This window comes from Petromyzon marinus, chromosome 21 (assembly GCF_048934315.1).
Source record: "Petromyzon marinus isolate PM22_M1 ecotype Great Lakes invasive population chromosome 21, UKy_Petmar_22M1.pri1.0, whole genome shotgun sequence".
NCBI lineage: Eukaryota > Metazoa > Chordata > Hyperoartia > Petromyzontiformes > Petromyzontidae > Petromyzon > Petromyzon marinus.
The window spans coordinates 10,438,919-10,461,495 of record NC_133687.1 but is presented as its reverse complement, the minus strand read 5'-3'; the positions used below and the strand labels follow the sequence as shown (position 1 = coordinate 10,461,495).

The window sequence follows — 22,577 nt, the reverse complement described above, 5'->3', positions numbered from 1 at the left end:
GTACTGAATTTAATTAGCCATACATGTATACTGCACATGAAAATAAACATATGCACAATACATATACAACAACCGCCATTCGCCACTAAGTGGCGGTGACGTCACCACAACACTTGTGCCAGGCAATGTGCACCTTGAGGCCACGTGAAGTGTCGAACGCCCGCTGGCAGGAGGTCACGGGGCAGACCCAAGTGCCACGGGTCGACTGACTAAGATGACTGGCTGATGCACCACCTGTTCCCCCTGTGCCAACCTGCTGTGCTTTAGCCACCCGGCGCTCCGCTCGTTGTTGTGAGCGTCGCTCCTCCGCCCTCCGTTGTTGTTGGAGGGCGACTGCCTCCAACTGCCCAGTAGCATCCTTCACGAGCCTCCTCCACAGAGGCCGATCTTGACACCGCTGGTACCAGCCATCGGCAAGTCCACTCAGCTCCACGTCCTCCTGTACCACATCACTCCATCTCTTCTCTAGCCCGTGCCGCGCCCGTTAAGCCCCCTCGATCCGGTCGAACAAAAGCTGTTTCGGTATGCGGTGGCTGGGCATGCGGGCTACATGACCCAGCCAACGCAGCCTTGCCTGCCGGAGGAGCTATCCGATGGGACCTTGCCCAGATCTTTCAAGGATTTGTGAGCTCCTCACACAATCCAGCCTGGTTAAACCCAGGATGGATCGTAGGCAGGCTAGCCTAAATGTTTCTAACCGGCGAAGATGTTCCATTAGGGGGGTCCATGTTTCGCAAGCGTAGAGAAGGGAGGGAATGACCGTGGCCGAGAAGACCTGAAGCTTAGTGCGGAGCGACAGACCAGGTAGCTTCCACACAGCGTTACGCAACCGATGAAATGATATTGCCGCTCGACTGATTCGGAGTGAGACCTCTGCTGTAAAACTGGAGCCAGTCATAAGCACACTGCCCAGGTATGGGAAACTCTCCACTCTCTCCACAACTGCCCCATCACCGATTGGGAGTTGTGGGGGTGGAGTGTCCGATGGTACAAAATACCCAGGCAGGTGCTTAATTTTTGGTTGGGGCTGATGGTAAGGCCCCATCTCTTAGTGGCACGCTCCAGTCTCAGCAGCAGCGTCTCCAACTCCTCCTCTGAATGAGCAGCTATTACCAAATCATCGGCATACATAACGTGGTTGAGCAATAGGGAGCCAACCATTGACCGCACCCGGGCATCGATCAGCCTCCCATTATATCTGTACCAAATGGAGATTCCCCCGGTACAGCTATTGAAAGCTTCACGAACTACGTGGTCAAAATGGATGTTAAATAATGTGGGAGCCAGAGGACATCCCTGTCGCACCCCAAGGTGTACAGGGAATGGCTTCGACTCCAGGCCACGTAGTTTTACCCGGGCCCGCTCACCATCATGAAGGTCCTTAATGATCATGAGCAGAGGGTCAGGGACTCCAAAAGCACGAAGAACAACCCAGAGCCCAGGCCTACTGATGGTATCATAGGCCTTGACCAGGTCAATAAAGCAGAGATGTAGGTCTTGCTGGAATTCCCTACACCTCTGCTGTAGCAGACGGACAGAAAATATGGCATCTGTGCAGGACCGCCCTTTCCTGAAACCGCGTTGGGGCTCCGCAAGCCTCTCCTCAGCGTGCCTGGCAAGGCGATGTTGAATAATCCTTGCCAGGACCTTTCCCGGCACACTGAGGAGTGAGATGCCCCTGTAGTTGTTAGTCTGTGCGGTCTCCCTTCTTAAAGAGGGGGACCACACATACAGCACATACATACACTATTGCATGGCATTTAGACGCAATTGTACTAAGCAGGTTTTATACAAGTAGACGACCTGCAATGAATTAATGTAAATAAAGATAATTCAATGTGACCTCATGCTCAAACGAAGGGTGCACTGTGCTCATCTTCAATGGCCGAAATTCCACATTCCAATGAAGAGGCGCGGTCCACCTGATTGATTTTGGCGACTCGCTGTAAGAATTGTGTCATGAATTGGACATTACCCTTAAAGACAGCCACGTTCAACCTTGTTGCACCACTTTGGTGAGGACTACGACTAGCAAAATCAGCCCCAACTCAGAACCTCGCTATTGGGAACTCGACCGTTTTTCAAAATCGATGTCTTAAATGTAACTTTTTGGTATTTATTTATAGCGTTGCTGTTTGTCTTGTGAAGTCTTAAGATGCTGTCAAGTCTTGGAGGACGCTCGGCGATCTGCCATTAACATGCACATATTTCCCTGGCAACCTTTTCCTGATGACGACCGCTTGTGTTGCGATCGAAACGTCGTAGTTTTTTTATTTTCTTTGAACCTATCTACATGACTTTACCGAAAGACCCAAAGCATATGCTGTCAAGTATCAAGCTCTAAATAAACGCAAGTCCTCGTCCATAAATTACTCTACAAACTGGTCATTTGTACACAAGGCACAAGTATATTCAGTACATGGCAATTGTGCAGTTTGTTTTATTTCCATGACTACTAGACTCACATCACTAGGCCCAAAGAACACGGCAGCCTCCTCAGCATCTGGAGTCACCGTATACACAGCCACAAATAAAATGTAAGTTCTCCAGTCTACCCATCAGCCGCGATTCGCCACTAAATGACGGTGAAATCACCCACTGGCGCTTGTTCCAGGCTAGATACACTTTGAGACCCCCACACACGTACAGATGTACTGTACAGTACGATCTCTCTATAGCCTTAACAGACTTGGGGCAAGTGCTGATCGCGAGCAGCTATTCAGGCCGCAATGGCACACGAGGTATTTAGTCACCGCCAGCACGCCCAGCCAGTTGCCTGTCTTCTCAGTGCTGGCCTTTACACAACGCACCAAGTACCCATTTTACAGACCTTGGGAGGCCCAGGACCGGTTGAGATATTCGCCACCAATGTTGGCTGTGAGCGGGAATCGAACTCGGGTGGTCTGGTTCATAGCAGTGCGCTATCCACTGCGCCACCGCTCGCCGTCATTTAGTGGCGAATGGCGGCTATTGTTGTAGCAAATGGCAGTCTGTCGACCGGATATCTTTAATTTTGTTTGTAGCCGTAATGAGTGCTTCCCGTGTTTTGATGTCGGTGTAGCGATGACGGTTATACTGTATATCATACACTACGCATCTTTTTTTTATACATATGCCTTGTGTATAATTGGCACACTTGGACAAACGCACATGTGCAATGTTAACACATACGTTCACTCGACCATAACTCCGACGGTCAATGGCGTGAATTTAGAACTGTAACCCAGCAGAATGTAACAGCCCGAGTCTCTGAGACGAGTCGAAACCTGTTCCGTTCGCCTGCTTGAACAAATTCTGCTGGGAAGAAAGTCTCTAGGACCCGATAATAAATGTGCTCTTTCAAGTTGACCCATCGCCACCGGCATGCTCTATCCACTGCTTGTAGGCCTCGCCACGATGTCACCATTTATTCACGGCGCTGCGATTCCACAATCGACCTCACGTCAAGTGAAGTAACCGACCTCGTCATTCCCATCTCACGCACATACGGTACACATTCAAACAACCACCACCACCGTTCGCCAACTAATTTGTAGCGACGTCACCACGGCGCTTGTGCCAGGCTAGGTGCACAGTAAAAAGTTACACATCTTCTACAGTGTTGGTTGAAAACCTAATCCCAAACACAGTAGCCATCGCGCCCAACCCCCCCTCTCTACCACTCCTGGCAGGTGACACTACTTAATTTCTAACTCATTCAAATAAATACACTTTACGATTAGCAAACATATAAATGTCAAACTTTTGACACGGAACCCCACCATCACCGGCAAGCAGCAGGGGCGGCGTGCCACGCTCGGCGCCTCGCTCCACAAAATCTCAAACCTCGCGGCGGCGTGAGTGGGGGGGTTGTGGTTGGCGTGGGGGACGTCGTAACAAGTCACACAACCGGCGCGGGTTGCTTGCAGGCACGTTGGTCAACGCGAAGTTTGCGACGCTTACGATTAATTCAAAACAAACTCGCGTTAATTTAGAAGGGGGTGGAGGGAGGGGGAGCGCGCACTTAACAAAATTAACGCGGCGACGCCGCCTCCACCTCCTCCTTACCAGGCCGCGGGCGACAAGAAATGGCGGCAAAGCAGCAACGCCAGCTCCCATTGGCCCAGAGGTCGCGTGACGTACGCGAGGGGGGGGGTTTAGACGCGCCCGGTGATTGGCTCCGCGTGCGACGTCGTTCGCCTCAATTTCTAGAGCGCCGCGTTTAAAGGGACTCGCGTGAGATTTTTTACGTTGTTTTAATGAACATTTTTTGTTTATTTAATTTGACAAATGTTATATACCTGCAAACAGGTCCCTGCAGGGTGGGCTGGTAGGAACATTGGCAAAGTAACGTCACGGTGCCTTCGAACTTCGCCTCGCAAATGGTATTCGGCTGTGGGCTGTGTGTGAATTTGCCACATCCCCAAAAGCGAAGTTCGCAAATGAGATAATGTGACTTCCAAACGTTGGGTGCAATAAGACATATCAAGTCTCTGCGCTGTCTATTGCTGATTTTACACCCAACAGCACGAGATTTCACTTCGTTAAAGTATTGAAAGGGGACGGACAGACGGACGGACACATTAACAGGTCCCTGCAGGGTGGGCTGGTAGGACAAGTCTCTGCGCTGTCTATTGCTGATTTTACACCCAACAGCACGAGATTTCACTTCGTTAAAGTATTGAAAGGGGACGGACGGACGGACACATTAATCTATTGCCGGCTGGTACACTCAGTTTACAACTTCGTTCCTACCAGTATAATTCCCCTTCAAGCTGAACACCTCGCCAGTACACGGGGTGTTCAGCAGGGGTTGGTGCAGCCGAACTCGTACGTAGACTCGAGCGTAAAAGCGTCGCATTCGCGACTAATTAAAAGTGAAACATTGTTAACAATGCGCGAAGTTTGGTGTTAACTTTAAAGGTTCTGCATGATGTACAAATTAATGCGCATTACACAAAACCATTAATGCATGGGCATATTGCACATGCATGTAAGTGTACGGTGCAGTCCTGTACAATAAGACAGCTAATAATAGGGGTTTCCCCCTTTTTGTTGCCAGAAAAAAGGATAAAAACCTTATTATTACATTCTGGTACTGGCAAAGGAGGTGTAATGATGATGTAGATGCTCACCCCGAGCCCTCATCACCTTGATAGTGCATTGTCAATGAGCTGTGTGACGCCTGGGGCTCGCGCGCTCCCCGGGGCGCTCCCGGGCCGCGCTCCCAGCAGCGGCTGGCGGGGGCTGCTTGTGAGGGGGCCGGGGGAGCCGGGGGAGGGAGCCGGAGGAGCCGACGGAGCCGGGGGAGCCGGGGGGGCCGGAGGGGCCGGGGGGGCCGGGGTAGCCGGGGGAGGGAGCCGGAGGGGCCGACGGAGCCGGGGGAGCCGGGGGGGCCGGGGGAGCCGACGGAGGGAGCCGACGGGGCCGACGGAGCCGGGGGAGCCGACGGGGCCGGTGGAGGGCAACGGAGCCGGGGGGGGGGGGCCGTCGAAGCCAGGGGGGACCGATGGAGCCGGGGGGGGGCAACAGAGCCGGGGGGGGGGGGGCGATGGAGCCGGGGGGGGGGCGACGGAGCTGGGGGGGGGGCGACGGAGCTGGGGGGGGGCGACGGAGCCAGGGGGTGGTCCGATAAAGTCGGGGGGGGGGACGACGGCGCGAGCAGAGGGAGCCGACACTGACTCACTCACACATCATACACTGACTCACTCACACATCATACACTGACTCACTCACATCATACACTGACTCACTCACACATCATGCACTGACTCACTCACACATCATACACTGACTCACTCACATCATACACTGACTCACTCACACCATGCACTGACTCACTCACACATCATACACTGACTCACTCACACATCATACACTGACTCACTCACATCATACACTGACTCACTCACACATCATGCACTGACTCACTCACACATCATACACTGACTCACTCACACATCATACACTGACTCACTCACATCATACACTGACTCACTCACACATCATGCACTGACTCACTCACACATCATACACTGACTCACTCACATCATACACTGACTCACTCACACATCATACACTGACTCACTCACACATCATACACTGACTCACTCACATCATACACTGACTCACTCACACATCATACCCTGACTCACTCACACATCATACACTGACTCACTCACATCATACACTGACTCACTCACACATCATACACTGACTCACTCACACATCATACACTGACTCACTCACACATCATGGACTGACTCACTCACACATCATACACTGACTCACTCACACATCATGCACTGACTCACTCACACATCATACACTGACTCACTCACACATCATACACTGACTCACTCACATCATACACTGACTCACTCACATCATACACTGACTCACTCACACATCATACACTGACTCACTCACATCATACACTGACTCACTCACACATCATACACTGACTCACTCACATCATACACTGACTCACTCACACATCATACCCTGACTCACTCACACATCATACACTGACTCACTCACATCATACACTGACTCACTCACACATCATACCCTGACTCACTCACACATCATACACTGACTCACTCACATCATACACTGACTCACTCACACATCATACCCTGACTCACTCACACATCATACACTGACTCACTCACACATCATGGACTGACTCACTCACACATCATGCACTGACTCACTCATACATCATACACTGACTCACTCACACATCATGCACTGACTCACTCACACATCATGCACTGACTCACTCACACATCATACACTGACTCACTCACACATCATACACTGACTCACACATCATACACTGACTCACTCACACATCATACACTGACTCACTCACACATCATGCACTGACTCACACATCATGCACTGTCTCACTCACACATCATGCACTGACTCACACATCATGCACTGACTCACTCACACATCATGCACTGTCTCACTCACACATCATGCACTGACTCACTCACACATCATGCTCTGTCTCACTCACACATCATGCACTGACTCACTCACACATCATACACTGACTCACTCACACATCATACACTGACTCACTCACACATCATGCACTGACTCACTCACACACCATGCACTGTCTCACTCACACATCATGCACTGACTCACTCACACATCATACACTCGCACAACCACTGACCCATTCACTCATGATACACAGGTTCACTCATCGTGTGCTGGCTCACTCGCAAAATCATACACTCACTCACAATGCCGCTGACTCGCTCACACATCATACACTGACTCACTCACACATCATGCACTGACTCACTCACATCATATACTGACTCACTCACACCATGCACTGACTCACTCACACATCATACACTGACTCACTCACACAGCATAGGCTGACTCACTCACACATCATACACTGACTCACTCACACCATGCACTGACTCACTCACACATCATACACTGACTCACTCACATCATACACTGACTCACACATCATACACTGACTCACTCACATCATACACTGACTCACTCACACATCATACACTGACTCACTCACATCATACACTGACTCACTCACACATCATACCCTGACTCACTCACACATCATACACTGACTCACTCACATCATACACTGACTCACACATCATACCCTGACTCACTCACACATCATACACTGACTCACTCACATCATACACCGACTCACTCACACATCATACCCTGACTCACTCACACATCATACACTGACTCACTCACACATCATGGACTGACTCACTCACACATCATGCACTGACTCACTCATACATCATACACTGACTCACTCACACATCATGCACTGACTCACTCACACATCATGCACTGACTCACTCACACATCATACACTGACTCACTCACACATCATACACTGACTCACACATCATACACTGACTCACTCACACATCATAGACTGACTCACTCACACATCATGCACTGACTCACTCACACATCATGCACTGTCTCACTCACACATCATGCACTGACTCACACATCATGCACTGACTCACTCACACATCATGCACTGTCTCACTCACACATCATGCTCTGACTCACTCACACATCATGCACTGACTCACTCACACATCATGCACTGTCTCACTCACACATCATGCACTGACTCACTCACACATCATACACTGACTCACTCACACATCATACACTGACTCACTCACACATCATGCACTGACTCACTCACACACCATGCACTGTCTCACTCACACATCATACACTGACTCACTCACATCATACACTGACTCACTCACACATCATACCCTGACTCACTCACACATCATACACTGACTCACTCACATCATACACTGACTCACTCACACATCATACACTGACTCACTCACACATCATACACTGACTCACTCACACATCATGGACTGACTCACTCACACATCATACACTGACTCACTCACACATCATGCACTGACTCACTCACACATCATACACTGACTCACTCACACATCATACACTGACTCACTCACATCATACACTGACTCACTCACATCATACACTGACTCACTCACACATCATACACTGACTCACTCACATCATACACTGACTCACTCACACATCATACACTGACTCACTCACATCATACACTGACTCACTCACACATCATACCCTGACTCACTCACACATCATACACTGACTCACTCACATCATACACTGACTCACTCACACATCATACCCTGACTCACTCACACATCATACACTGACTCACTCACATCATACACTGACTCACTCACACATCATACCCTGACTCACTCACACATCATACACTGACTCACTCACACATCATGGACTGACTCACTCACACATCATGCACTGACTCACTCATACATCATACACTGACTCACTCACACATCATGCACTGACTCACTCACACATCATGCACTGACTCACTCACACATCATACACTGACTCACTCACACATCATACACTGACTCACACATCATACACTGACTCACTCACACATCATACACTGACTCACTCACACATCATGCACTGACTCACACATCATGCACTGTCTCACTCACACATCATGCACTGACTCACACATCATGCACTGACTCACTCACACATCATGCACTGTCTCACTCACACATCATGCACTGACTCACTCACACATCATGCACTGTCTCACTCACACATCATGCACTGACTCACTCACACATCATACACTGACTCACTCACACATCATACACTGACTCACTCACACATCATGCACTGACTCACTCACACACCATGCACTGTCTCACTCACACATCATGCACTGACTCACTCACACATCATACACTCGCACAACCACTGACCCATTCACTCATGATACACAGGTTCACTCATCGTGTGCTGGCTCACTCGCAAAATCATACACTCACTCACAATGCCGCTGACTCGCTCACACATCATACACTGACTCACTCACACATCATGCACTGACTCACTCACATCATATACTGACTCACTCACACCATGCACTGACTCACTCACACATCATACACTGACTCACTCACACAGCATACGCTGACTCACTCACACATCATACACTGACTCACTCACACCATGCACTGACTCACTCACACATCATACACTGACTCACTCACATCATACACTGACTCACACATCATACACTGACTCACTCATATCATACACTGACTCACTCACACATCATACACTGACTCACTCACATCATACACTGACTCACTCACACATCATACCCTGACTCACTCACACATCATACACTGACTCACTCACATCATACACTGACTCACTCACACATCATACCCTGACTCACTCACACATCATACACTGACTCACTCACATCATACACTGACTCACTCACACATCATACCCTGACTCACTCACACATCATACACTGACTCACTCACACATCATGGACTGACTCACTCACACATCATGCACTGACTCACTCATACATCATACACTGACTCACTCACACATCATGCACTGACTCACTCACACATCATGCACTGACTCACTCACACATCATACACTGACTCACTCACACATCATACACTGACTCACACATCATACACTGACTCACTCACACATCATACACTGACTCACTCACACATCATGCACTGACTCACTCACACATCATGCACTGTCTCACTCACACATCATGCACTGACTCACACATCATGCACTGACTCACTCACACATCATGCACTGTCTCACTCACACATCATGCTCTGACTCACTCACACATCATGCACTGACTCACTCACACATCATGCACTGTCTCACTCACACATCATGCACTGACTCACTCACACATCATACACTGACTCACTCACACATCATGCACTGACTCACTCACACACCATGCACTGTCTCACTCACACATCATGCACTGACTCACTCACACATCATACACTCGCACAACCACTGACCCATTCACTCATGATACACAGGTTCACTCATCGTGTGCTGGCTCACTCGCAAAATCATACACTCACTCACACTGCCGCTGACTCGCTCACACATCATACACTGACTCACTCACACATCATGCACTGACTCACTCACATCATATACTGACTCACTCACACCATGCACTGACTCACTCACACATCATACACTGACTCACTCACACAGCATACGCTGACTCACTCACACATCATACACTGACTCACTCACACCATGCACTGACTCACTCACACATCATACACTCACTCACTCACACATCATACACTGACTCACTCACACATCATGCACTGACTCACTCACACACCATGCACTGTCTCACTCACACATCATGCACTGACTCACTCACACATCATACACTCGCACAACCACTGACCCATTCACTCATGATACACAGGTCACTCATCGTGTGCTGGCTCACTCGCAAAATCATACACTCACTCACACTGCCGCTGACTCGCTCACACATCATACACTGACTCACTCACACCTCATATACTGACTCACTCACACCATGCACTGACTCACTCACACATCATACACTGACTCACACCATGCACTGACTCACTCACACATCATACACTGACTCACTCACACCATGCACTGACTCACTCACACATCATACACTGACTCACACCATGCACTGACTCACTCACACATCATACACTGACTCACTCACACATCATGCACTGACTCGCTCATCATGCGCTTACTCACTCACACATCATACACTCGCACAACCTACTGATCCATTCACTCATGATACACAGGTTCACCCATCGTGTGCTGGCTCACTCACAACATCATACACTCACTCACACTGCCACTGACTCGCTCACACATCATACACTGACTGACTCATCATGCACTAACACATCGTGCACTGACTCACACATCATACACTCACTCAAGCTACTACTGACTCACTCACACATACGCTGACTCACACATCATACACTCACTCACGCTGCTGCTGACTCACTCACACATCATACACTGGGAGTGTCGTGCTGCCAGCTATGGCTGCAGGTTTTGTCGTACGTGTTATGTATGTCGTTTATTGTTAAATTTAAAATCACAGTTCCTATGATTACTGTTGTTACATTGTTTTTGTAGCTTTATTTTGGTAATTCAAAAACATATGGTTAATCTAAATTGTCTTATGGTTGTTGTTGTTGGCTTGCACCACATTGTGATTTTTGCACGGCGTTTTAGTAAGTTTTTTTGTGTGTAATATTTGCTGGTTGAATTCCAGGATGTTTCTGTTGCGCGTCGTCGCTTTAAGGTGTTCTGTGTTCAAATTTAGTTTGTTGCGGTTGCACCCGACTTAAGAGCCGCATGGTTCACAGGGCTATACCTAATAAATGAAACTTGAAACTTTTGGCGTCATCTGGTCGAGCACCAATTGGGTCGAGGCTCAAAATAAAGCTGTCCCTTGGTGTGAACTAATCAATTTCAAGGACAATTCATGTATTATCATAGTATGTTTTTTGTTTGCATTTTGACCACAAGTATTGTGGTTAATGCAGACATGAATCCTTGTAAAAAGGTTTCAGTTTTGTTGCCAGAAAAAAGGGGAAAACCCCTATTATTACATTTTGGTACTGGTAAAGGAGGTCTAATGGAATAAGACAGCTGTTAACCCATACGGTTTACCCGTATTCTTGTACAGGGAAATTGAGTAAAAAATCATTTGTACAGTATATGTTTTGTGTTTTTCTCTTGTCATGAGACTTTTTAGGGTTAACGTTGATATTTATAATGGCACGGGGTGACCAATACGGTCTGAATTGGTCTATAATAAGCTAGGCACTAAATCTTTATTTAAAGCTTTCGTGACTGCAGGGATTCATATTCTTGGTTCTTTCGGTAAAGTCACGTAGAAGGGAAACAATAAAAATATAAAACAATAAAATTATCACGGCGTTTCGACTGCAACACAAGCAATCATCATCAGGTGTGAAAACGACAGCAAGAAAATGTTCTTGCTGTGGTTTCCCTTCTACGTGACTATACCGAATGAACCAATAATAAGCTAGGCACTGATAAGGGGTTTGACAGATCTGATAGAATATTAGTTAATTTTACCCAATGAGGAAAATGTATTAAACGTCTCCCATCTCTGTCCACCCAGTAGTAAAGGCAAGTACACCACAGTAACACAGTTTATTGACAGGTGGGGTGAAGCGTGGGTAATCCCACCTCTTTTTCCCACATGTCTGGACACCGTGGAAGAGGAGACCTCCTCTATTGGGAGCCCTTCCTGCCAGCAAGGGCGTGAGCGAGCAGTTGCAGGGCTGCGACTCTACCTCAATCCATTGAATTGTGTGCCTTGTGTTAAAACTATTTACAGTAATGGTAATATATATCATTTATATTGGTGGAAACACACAAAAAAACTACTTGTATAAACGTTTTTTTATATATATCGGCTTGTAACGTTAAAATTAATCAATTTTATTGTATTGATTTTCGCACCCCCAATTTATTTACCCGTGTCATTTTTTTTAATTTGCGTATTCATTTCTGTTTTAAATAAGCCTTACTTAAATCATGACTTAAAGCTTTCGTGACTGCAGGAATTAATATTCTTGGGTCTTTCGGTAAAGTCACGTCGATAGGTTCAAAGAAAATAACAAAAAATAACAAAAAACTACGACATTTCGATCGCAACACAAGCGTTCGTCATCAGGAAGAAAAAAGAGGGGGCAGCTTTCCCCCTCTTTATTTTCTTTGAACCTATCGACGTGACTTTATCGAAAGACCTAAGAATAAGCCTTACTTACAAAAAACAATAGTTTTAGAGGAATGTTATTCTTTCATATGGCTGATGTCGATGCAGAGCAGCAACTACAATTTCACATTCAGGTGGTCACGCCCAGACAACTGGGTCAGGATCAGCGGAGTAGTATCACTGTGATGTCTCCTTCATATTTGCGGATGGGGCATTGCGTAAGTTATACGTTGTTACGGTCTCTGTTCTGAATGACCACAGTCGCACCGCTACTGGAGAGGTTTTAATTTTCCATTTGTGCATCAGGTATCCTCATCTGCCACGGTTTGTGATGATGCCATCTAGGGTGGACCATGAGCTTCGTGGAAGATCAAACTCAGGGATCTTCTGTGTTGGGCCTTTCGCAACAAGGCGGTGTTTCTGAGTTCTTTTTAACTCCATTCAGCTCTCCAAGCTTCATCGGGGTTGAATTTGCATTGTTTAATGTTAAGCGCATGGGTCCAAAAGGGGCTTGACGTGACTTCAAGCGATAACGAGGGACGTTATTGAGGTCCTGATGAATGGGAAAGGCGACTGTTTCCCTCGATTCGCAGGGCTTTCCTGGAGGGTTGCAGTGGACAGGTAGGAAAATAGATGCGGTGACAGGACGGGCAAGCCAGGGTGTTGAGCATTCTAGTAATACACCGCATTGCAGTGTTCAGTTGGACATCAACAAGTCGAGTGTGGCTACTTCGGGTCCACACTGGTGCACAGTGCTCGGCTACAGAGTACACAAAGGTCATCGTTGATGTCCGTATCACTGGTGCTGATTGCTACTTCCCAAGCTTGTGCTGGCCAGTTTTGGATCACCCCTGTACGTTATACAATGGGGCCGTCCATATATGACGTCACGCGATTTTGGACGATTTTTGACCCCCCCGCCCCCCTTCGTCACACGGCGTCACAAAAAGTTAGACGCCGCCTCAAATATGACGTCACAAAGCTCTGCTCCCACCCCCCCAAATAAAATAAAACGTGCTTCAAAACGCTTTAAACTATTGCCATTGTAGTGCGTATTTAATGTGGCGCTGCACTCTGATGTTGTAGGACAAAACATTGATTAAAAAGTCTATTTAATTAAGTAGAACGTGTTGTCTATATTCATTTAAAGTTGTGCATTTTGATGTGACGTCACATTTCTCAACCCCCCCCCCCCTTCTCGTCACACATCGTCACAAATGTCTGACCCCAAACCCTCCTAGGTGCGTGACGTCATTTATGGACGGCCCCAATGCTCACACACACATTACACACACATCAGACTATTTGCAATGACTCTCTGCACCTTAACACAACAACAACCGCCATTCGCCACTAAGTGGCGGCGACGTCACCACGACGCCTGTGCCAGGCGAGGTGCACGTTAAGGCCACGTGAAGTGTCGAACGCCCGCTGGCAGGAGGTCACGGGGCAGACCCAGCAGGTGCCATGGGTCGACAGATTGAGATGACTGGCCGATGTACGACCTGTGCCCCCTACTGTGCCAACTTAATAACACCTTAACACACACACTCTTAACTCACACACACCTACACAACCACCACGACTGCTGCGGGGTTGTTCATGCCTGAATATAAATGCGATGGGTGTTGTGATCTATGTGTAACAGTAAGCAGAAATTATCTTTCTAAAATGTAATAATTCGAAAACTTAAACTACATGTATAATCACTGCCTTATGACCTGTTTGTGTACAACATTTTCTGGAAACACTTCATCATCTCCTGAACAAATTGGGTCTTGTTCAACCCAACGTTCCTACCAGGAGGGAGCTGGTAGGAACGTTGGGTTGCTCGGTCAATGGCCAGGGTCAACAACGTCGGCACCACGTGGTGTATTCCGCAAATATGCCCGGCTGTGAGGGCGGGCACAAGCCGGCGTGAGTAGGTTAAACGTTGCGTTTTATAAGGGCACCACGGGGTGACCAGCCCCTCCCCACCCAGCCCCACCCCTCCCACCCGGCCCCACCCTCCCCACCCAGTCCTTCCCCACCCAGCCCCACCCCTCCCACCCCCTTTCGGCCCCTCCCTCTCCACCCAGCCCCACCCCTCCCATTTTTGGGTGAACGACGGACGGACGGACACAATAATCCCCTGTGGGCTGGTGGTGTAACCAGGGAGGTTCCTCCTACCAGTATAAATACAGATTCTGACTTAAGTCAGTCCAATGATGCCAAATGAACATCTGTAATAATAAATCGCGTTACCGCCCGTCCGCTTTGATCCACATTGCTCGTCGTAGCTTTGTGGGCTGTTCGGAATGTACCACTCAAATTAACGGGGGGGGGGGGGTGTGGTGGACAATACCAACAGTTCCGCATGGACTTACACTGTCAAACAAATATTTACACGATTTAACCCAAAAAGACTCGTATTATATATGCATTGTATACTGCGTACAACTTCTCTGCATGCTGTGCATAAGACAAATTAAACCTTGTTCGATTAATTGATAAATTGTTGTGCGGGGCGAGGCGGTGGGGGCGAATTTGGCGGGAAAGTTGAGAGCGCGCGAGCGCCGCCCGGCGGTTTGGAATGGCATCGAAGCCAACTCTGTAGCGCGTTAAACAATTACCCGTGGCAGTCGTTGTTTCCAGATTAAACTAATTTTTGTAGTAAAACACAAACATACGGCGTTGACACTTTTAAATACATAGATTTTTTTTTAATGAAGGGAGGGTTGTTTTTTTTAGAGAAAAAAATATATGCACACGGAAAGATTACCTCAAGCACACACTCTCGCCACTACTGCTTTGTGGCGCTTGCGGCGCTGGTGCGCGGGTAACCCGATTTATAAGTTTATTGTTACATTGTTGAAGTTATAACGTTATTGTTTAAGTTCTTGAATAATTATCGGCGGTTATAAGTGTACTCGTGTTAAATTACGTGGGCTTATTGTACGGTTTTTTTAGTTTGCAAAGTAAGTCCTTTAAATTAATTAATATGAAGACACGGTGGGTGGGTGCTTAAATATGCATGCGCATGACATTTAACAAGTTGGCGACGTTTTATGAAGGCATCGCCGAAACTTTTCACGTAAATCAATGACGTTTACATCTCTAAAAATGTGACTCTTTTCAGACGTTTGAAGAAAAGGGAAAATGTTCAAAGGAGTGCGAAGGAAGCTGGATTTCGGTAGCGGAGAAGGTGCTGTATATAGACATTTTGTGTTAATTAATACTGTTTTAATATTCTCAAACTTCCTTCAAATATTTTTTTGTTTATTATTATTACACGCTTTTATTTTAACTCACTCTGTCTGTTATTTTCGTCGTATCCTCTGATCTTGTAGCTCAATTTTAACCCACTTTCCAATGTGGTATCGACTGTAAACTTGGTATACTTATGTCTTACTGATGACAATACTATATTCTATCATTAAAATAAAAAATATATACTTTTAAACGATATTTTTTATGTTATGTTTCGCCTTGGGTCTTAATTGTCCACGCTCAACTCACGTTGGCTGTAAATGACCACGGTGCCCTTACGTTGTGGCTAACTTCGTGGCCACTTCCCGTTATTAGTACGGTATATTTAATTAAAGCGTGTTTTTTTTTACAATATTACTTATTTATTTTTTATCAAGTTCCATTGAACTATTTCGCTACTTACGCCGAATTTTAGGGGTGGAAGTTATTCATTCGCGGACCGCGTAGATGCAAGTTCTGGCACGTCACGACCGTGGTTCCGTCCAAATCGCCATGCAAAAAAAAAGATGTCGAGAAGTCAAACACAACAGACGACAAACACATCGTGCAGCTGATAGCGATCATGGACTGAGATTTAACTGGGATCTCCAAAGTGGAGGGCGGGCACGCCACGGTTCCTAGGAGATGTTAACTACCTCGCCTGGTGTGCGGGAGAGCCTGGGTTCGACACCGACACAGTCAAACAGACGACAAACACATCGTGCAGCTGATAGCGATCATGGACTGAGATTTAACTGGGATCTCCAAAGTGGAGGGCGGGCACGCCACGGTGGCTAGGAGATGTTATCTACCTCGCCTGGTTTGCGGGAGAGCCTGGGTTCGACACCGACACAGTCAAACAGACGACAAACACATCGTGCAGCTGATAGCGATCATGGACTGAGATTTAACTGGGATCTCCAAAGTGGAGGGCGGGCACGCCACGGTGGCTAGGAGATGTTAACTACCTCGCTGGTGTGCGGGAGAGCCTGGGTTCGACACCGACCCCCTGATGCCTGCTGCTGTATATTTGGAGTTTGCGTGTCTCTCTCTCCGCGTGGTCGCGTGGATTTTTCTCGGGGTCCTCGGGTTTAGAATCAACAACGTGCGCTTAGAGTAGCTGACTACTGCTCCAAATGTCCACATGATAAGCCACATCGTTGAGCTATCATTTGTGGCCAGGTCGCTTTTGAAAAAGAGCTATATAGCTCAAGTGTATCTTACCTGGAAGCATTTGTATAATTCATTTGTTTATGTTATTGATCCATTGCTTGGTGTTTCACTGTGGCGATGAGCACATTTTTTTATTCCATTTCCCAAATTGATACGTGTCAAATTACAGTTCAGTTTAATATTTCATACCATACTTGCATGCAATCCTTGACGGTGGAACTCAACATTATAAATATTACCTTAACTTTCTCCCAGTACAGTTCTGTACCACGTCTGGATATTCAGTTGCACTTAGACAAGCTGTATTGAAAGTCACCGCCTGAACTGAGAAACAGGATGAGCTGAGTCGGTATTCTGACATGAGCACGTGCCACCCAGCCACTCCTTACTGATTGGAATTTCAGCCCACGCACACCGCAAACAGATATGCCCAATTGCTTTCCAGTTTTTTTTTTTAATGCTTAGCAACATTATTGCATGCTCGAGTAAGATGTCATGTTTTATTGTAGAAGCTACATTCTTTCATTATGCCTGGGTTGACGACCCGATATGCTGCAATTAGCGTGACTAAGCCACAATTAAAGATGAGTTATCAATAGCAAGGTGCTATTTTTAAGTACAGTACATTAATGCTAAATATCACCTAAAATACATGAAAGAATAGTAAATGTCATTCTTGACAGTTTGATTAGTTACACACGTTTCTTTTAAAATCACAGCACCAGCCTCGGTTGGCCCTGTTTACATTAATTTGCCAATAACGATATGATGCCCAAATTGTGAAATACAGTATTGTCGTTTCTTTAACCAGGAAAGCCTCCCTGTTTCTTACGACTTGTTCTTGAGGCTATTTGCTTGGCAAAATTTGGCTTATTTCTGATTTCGTCAATTGTATGATCGGTGCTATGGGTCGCATTCCTGGCACACTTGGCTAATTTAAAAATTTTTCCTGAAATCGTTCCAGTTGTCTAGCTATTTAATAGTTTATCCACGTCTTCTAAAATGCTTGAAAATCCGCACAATGTGTACCTTTAAATTATTTAAAAACAATTGCAGCGAGATCCTGAACATTAGGGAGAGATCAAGGAAGGTGATTGGTGGGAAGGCAATAAATAGGGTTGTAAGGCCAAGCTTTAGAGCATTATACTCAATGTGGTTACGATACACTAAAGGATAATTATGTGAAAGGGGGAATGTACAGTAGCTGGCAGGAAGGGGGCAGCTATTCAATAAAAACAGAATCAAGTGTCAGGGTAGATAGAATATTCAACCATAAGGGGGGTGGGTGGGGGGCGTACAAAGGAGTACCATGTTTGGACTTGAACAGGAGGCAGCTTCAACAGTTCTGTGTTCCTAGTGGGTTAAAAATATAGACTAGTCTCGTAAAATTGTTTTAAATGTGACTATACAGCTACAAATTCCCTACCCTTGTTTAATGACTGACTAAATGCGATGAAGTGGTTGCGATTGCCCTACAAATTATATATTTAAACAATGCTATGTCAGCCCTTTATCATTTCACTGCTGGTTATTAGGCCTCCTAATGCCATGTCGGTCATTTTGGATTTACACCACCACGCTGGCCACTGTGGGTTTGTGAATGAGGAGAGGGGTGGGCAGGGCAGGACTGGTGCAGATAACAGGTCCCTGCAGGGTGGGCTGGTAGGACAAGTCTCTGCGCTGTCTATTGCTGATTTTACACCCAACAGCACGAGATTTCACTTCGTTAAAGTATTGAAAAGGGGACGGACGGACACATTAATCTATTGCAGGCTGGTACACTCAGTTTACAAATTCGTTCCTACCAGTATAATTGATAACCTCAAATTCAGAGGCAATACCAGTGAAGGAGATGGTAAACTTCAAGTGGTTTTGTTAAAGTATAGCATTGTATACATAACTGATGCAAACATCTTGGTCAATGGATTTTGGTATCATCGAAGATCTTCAGTTATGTATAGCCGTCCTAAATTTGCAATGGTCATAGAAATGTTTAAAATATTGCCTCATCTTCAGGACCAAATACAGGATGGCCCAAAAGGTTTATTCTTGACCTCCCTATGAGTATGCACTGGTGTGGGACGGTTGTCCAGTGCGTCGAGATGGCTTTAACCCAATCCTTAACACTTTCTGTGATGAGAAACCCGTCAGAGAAGAAACGTGCGTTCACGCTGGAAACAATAGTACAGCCTTGCTTTAGACGAACGAGGCTTTGCATGTTGATGTGATACAAATCAAAATTGTTCTAGAATTTTGGATCCAGTCAGGTGTCTATTCGTTTCGGGCAATACACCACAGGTAATATTTATGGGATTTGGATTTAACCATTTTATATTTATAATTTTGGGATTTTCAAAGACAATTTTTAATCTCTTTTTTGGATCTGCACATCCTTTACATTATCTTACTTGAATTCACACGTGACATCTCCCGATGCACATCCCAAGAAGGTAAAGATGTTTTAACCTAAACTCTGATTTGTGCGTGAATGGCAACAAATAGGAGTGGAGTCGGAGCCATGCGACTTCAAGTTTGTGATGTCGCACACGCACGAGTGCAAGAGTGAGATGGAACTGCAGAGGATGCTCCAGGCTTCCTTCAGTGTCTTCGAAATCTCTATCGACAAGCAAGGCGACAAGGTACCATCCGACGAGCCCTCAACAATAAACTCTCCCACAGCTTAAACGAAGAAGTCTGTATTCCACGTGTTGGTCACATATCCTCAAAGGTGCACAGCCACTGTAGGTGTCATGAGCAGTGCCATATAAGGGTGGGGAGGGAGGGCTGGTAAAATGTACAGATAAATTGTTCAAAAGGAAGCAAGCAGTGGTGGCTCAATGTTTTACTGGGACGAGGCCGACGCCTTAGCAGGGAAGGGGGATGGGGCTAGGGTGTAATGGCAGCTTGCCTGCGGTGCTCAAATAACTAGAAAGATTGAGGTGAGATGTGATGCAATGGGCTTCTAGATCCTGGGGAATTGAAGTGCCAAATAAATGCAAACCATAATTCCTTAATGTCCAACCGCTCGCTTGTCCTCCCCAGATAGTGCCCATGCTCACGGCTGTGGCCCCCGTGGCAGGCGAGGGGCTGCGCTTGCAGCTGGGCTGCCCAGGGTCTAGGCGGGCCAAACGACTGCTTCTGCAGCACTACGATTCGCTGTGCGCCACGTGTGTGAGTGTGGAGCGGTGCCTGGGTTCCGGCCGTTCGCTGCACTTCTGCTTCACGGTGGCGCTGGAGGAGATGCACGTGTGCCTCACGCTGGAGGAGTGACGCCTCTGTCGCACAGCCGTGGTCGTGAGGATGACGAAGGTAGTAATATATTTGAGAAATGCCCTGCACTAATAGTATGCACAGCCTACACCGCTTGTTTTACCATATACCCCTCGTCTCGTTGGGCTGTTGTGTTGAGTATTTTCTAAATTGTAAAATCAGCTTTCCTGCCATTCCCAGGAGTCTGAATCTCAGCACCGTTAAAACTGCATGGTGGTGCATCTGCTGAGCCATTCTCAAACATGCAAGGTAAAAGGTGGAATCCAGCAAACTCACACCACTGCTGGTGGAAGGGCTTGCTTCCACAAGAGGGATCATTTCGTCTACTCTTCCATGCTGACCCGACGTTTTGAGAAGAGGGGGGCATACCCACACTTCACCCCACAACCTGCCGATTGACTGTGAACCCATTTATACTGCTGTGTGGACGGAGCCATTTCAAATATAGTGCCGATGGATATGAAATAGCAAGCTCTGGATTGCAAGTCCAATGTGCTAACCATTTAACCAAGGCAGCTCAGATTCGTGTAATGACAAATTGGTTAATTCTTTGCCTATTTTATTCACCTACACTCTTGCTGAAGTTTCCATTTATAGATATAGAAATTTGCAGTTATAAACGTAAAAACCCAAATGTATGCATGCAAATAAACAATGCCTCGTTCCTATCCTTAGAGGCATAGTCTGCTCATTTAGTTATATTCGTCAGAATCCACGCGAATTATTGTTACATAAATGTAGACAATTTAAATCCCATTTAAACCTTGTACTAGTAGTTTAAACTGGAACATCCTGGTATACATAAACACTACATGCCAGACACCCTACTTAACTGCCAAAGTAGTGCTTTGCTTAAGGTCTCGTTCCACAGAGTATTGCCAACTTTAAAGTTTATATTATTGAATCAAGTGAGAGCTCAAAAGACTAAGATGGTCTTATTTACAAGCGTGACCTGGTGCATTATTCTGCCAGGAAGCAGCAATGATTAATATTTATAGGTCATTTGATTAATTTGCAGGTAATCTTTAAAATGTGGCAAATTTGGACCCTGACGCCATGAAAAAAATGATTTACCAACCTTCAGCAACCCACACCGACCAACGTGGTTAAGCCATGATCGACAAAGTGCGGTGAGGCCTTCTTACGAACTTTGAGTGGCAAAAAGGCTGTTATATACTCTAACTGGTTCGGTTGTTACTAAATTGTATCTTAATTCTATAATTGATACCATGACTTTTGGAATAAAAATAAACTTTAAAACATTTTCCAACGTTTTATTCACAGCCTTGCTTTTAAGGTGAATTGAACATTTATGTATATTGAACTTTTCACACCGTACATAGCCATCCGTGCTAATCGGAGGTGCAGGGGAAGAACAAAACAAGGTCCGAGGAACGTATTGTAAATATACAAAAACAGCTGTAAATGGCTTCAGCTTCTCGACACTAAAAAAAAGCCAGGCTTTGCAAAGCAAGTCATACCGTTAGAATGGCTAAGAATGGACAGCACCCCTTAAACGGCCGGTACTATTCTCGGGACCAGGGAATGGCCTCCTGTAACCGGTTGCAATATTTCACGTGTCATGGTTTTTAAGGACACGTACGTCTGCTGCCACCTAGTGGCAAAATCTGTAAAAGCGTAACAACCAGTCATGCCTCATTTGTTTTTACCCAAAGTAAAACTCTGCGAC

At 46.4% G+C, this 22,577-nt stretch overlaps 1 protein-coding gene across 3 annotated transcripts in view; it reads right to left on the bottom strand.

Annotated features, from left to right (window-relative positions):
• The window catches only part of LOC116944632 (nucleosome assembly protein 1-like 1-B), a 50,514-nt gene extending 46,395 nt beyond the window's left edge, over window positions 1–4,119 (bottom strand). The window contains exon 1 of one of the 3 annotated variants that reach the window (XM_032958372.2): window positions 4,048–4,119. The gene's annotated coding sequence lies outside the window, so the exon portion shown is untranslated. The other 2 variants (XM_032958371.2, XM_032958370.2) reach the window with 2 other exon arrangements.
• Between the last annotated feature and the right edge of the window lie 18,458 nt (window positions 4,120–22,577).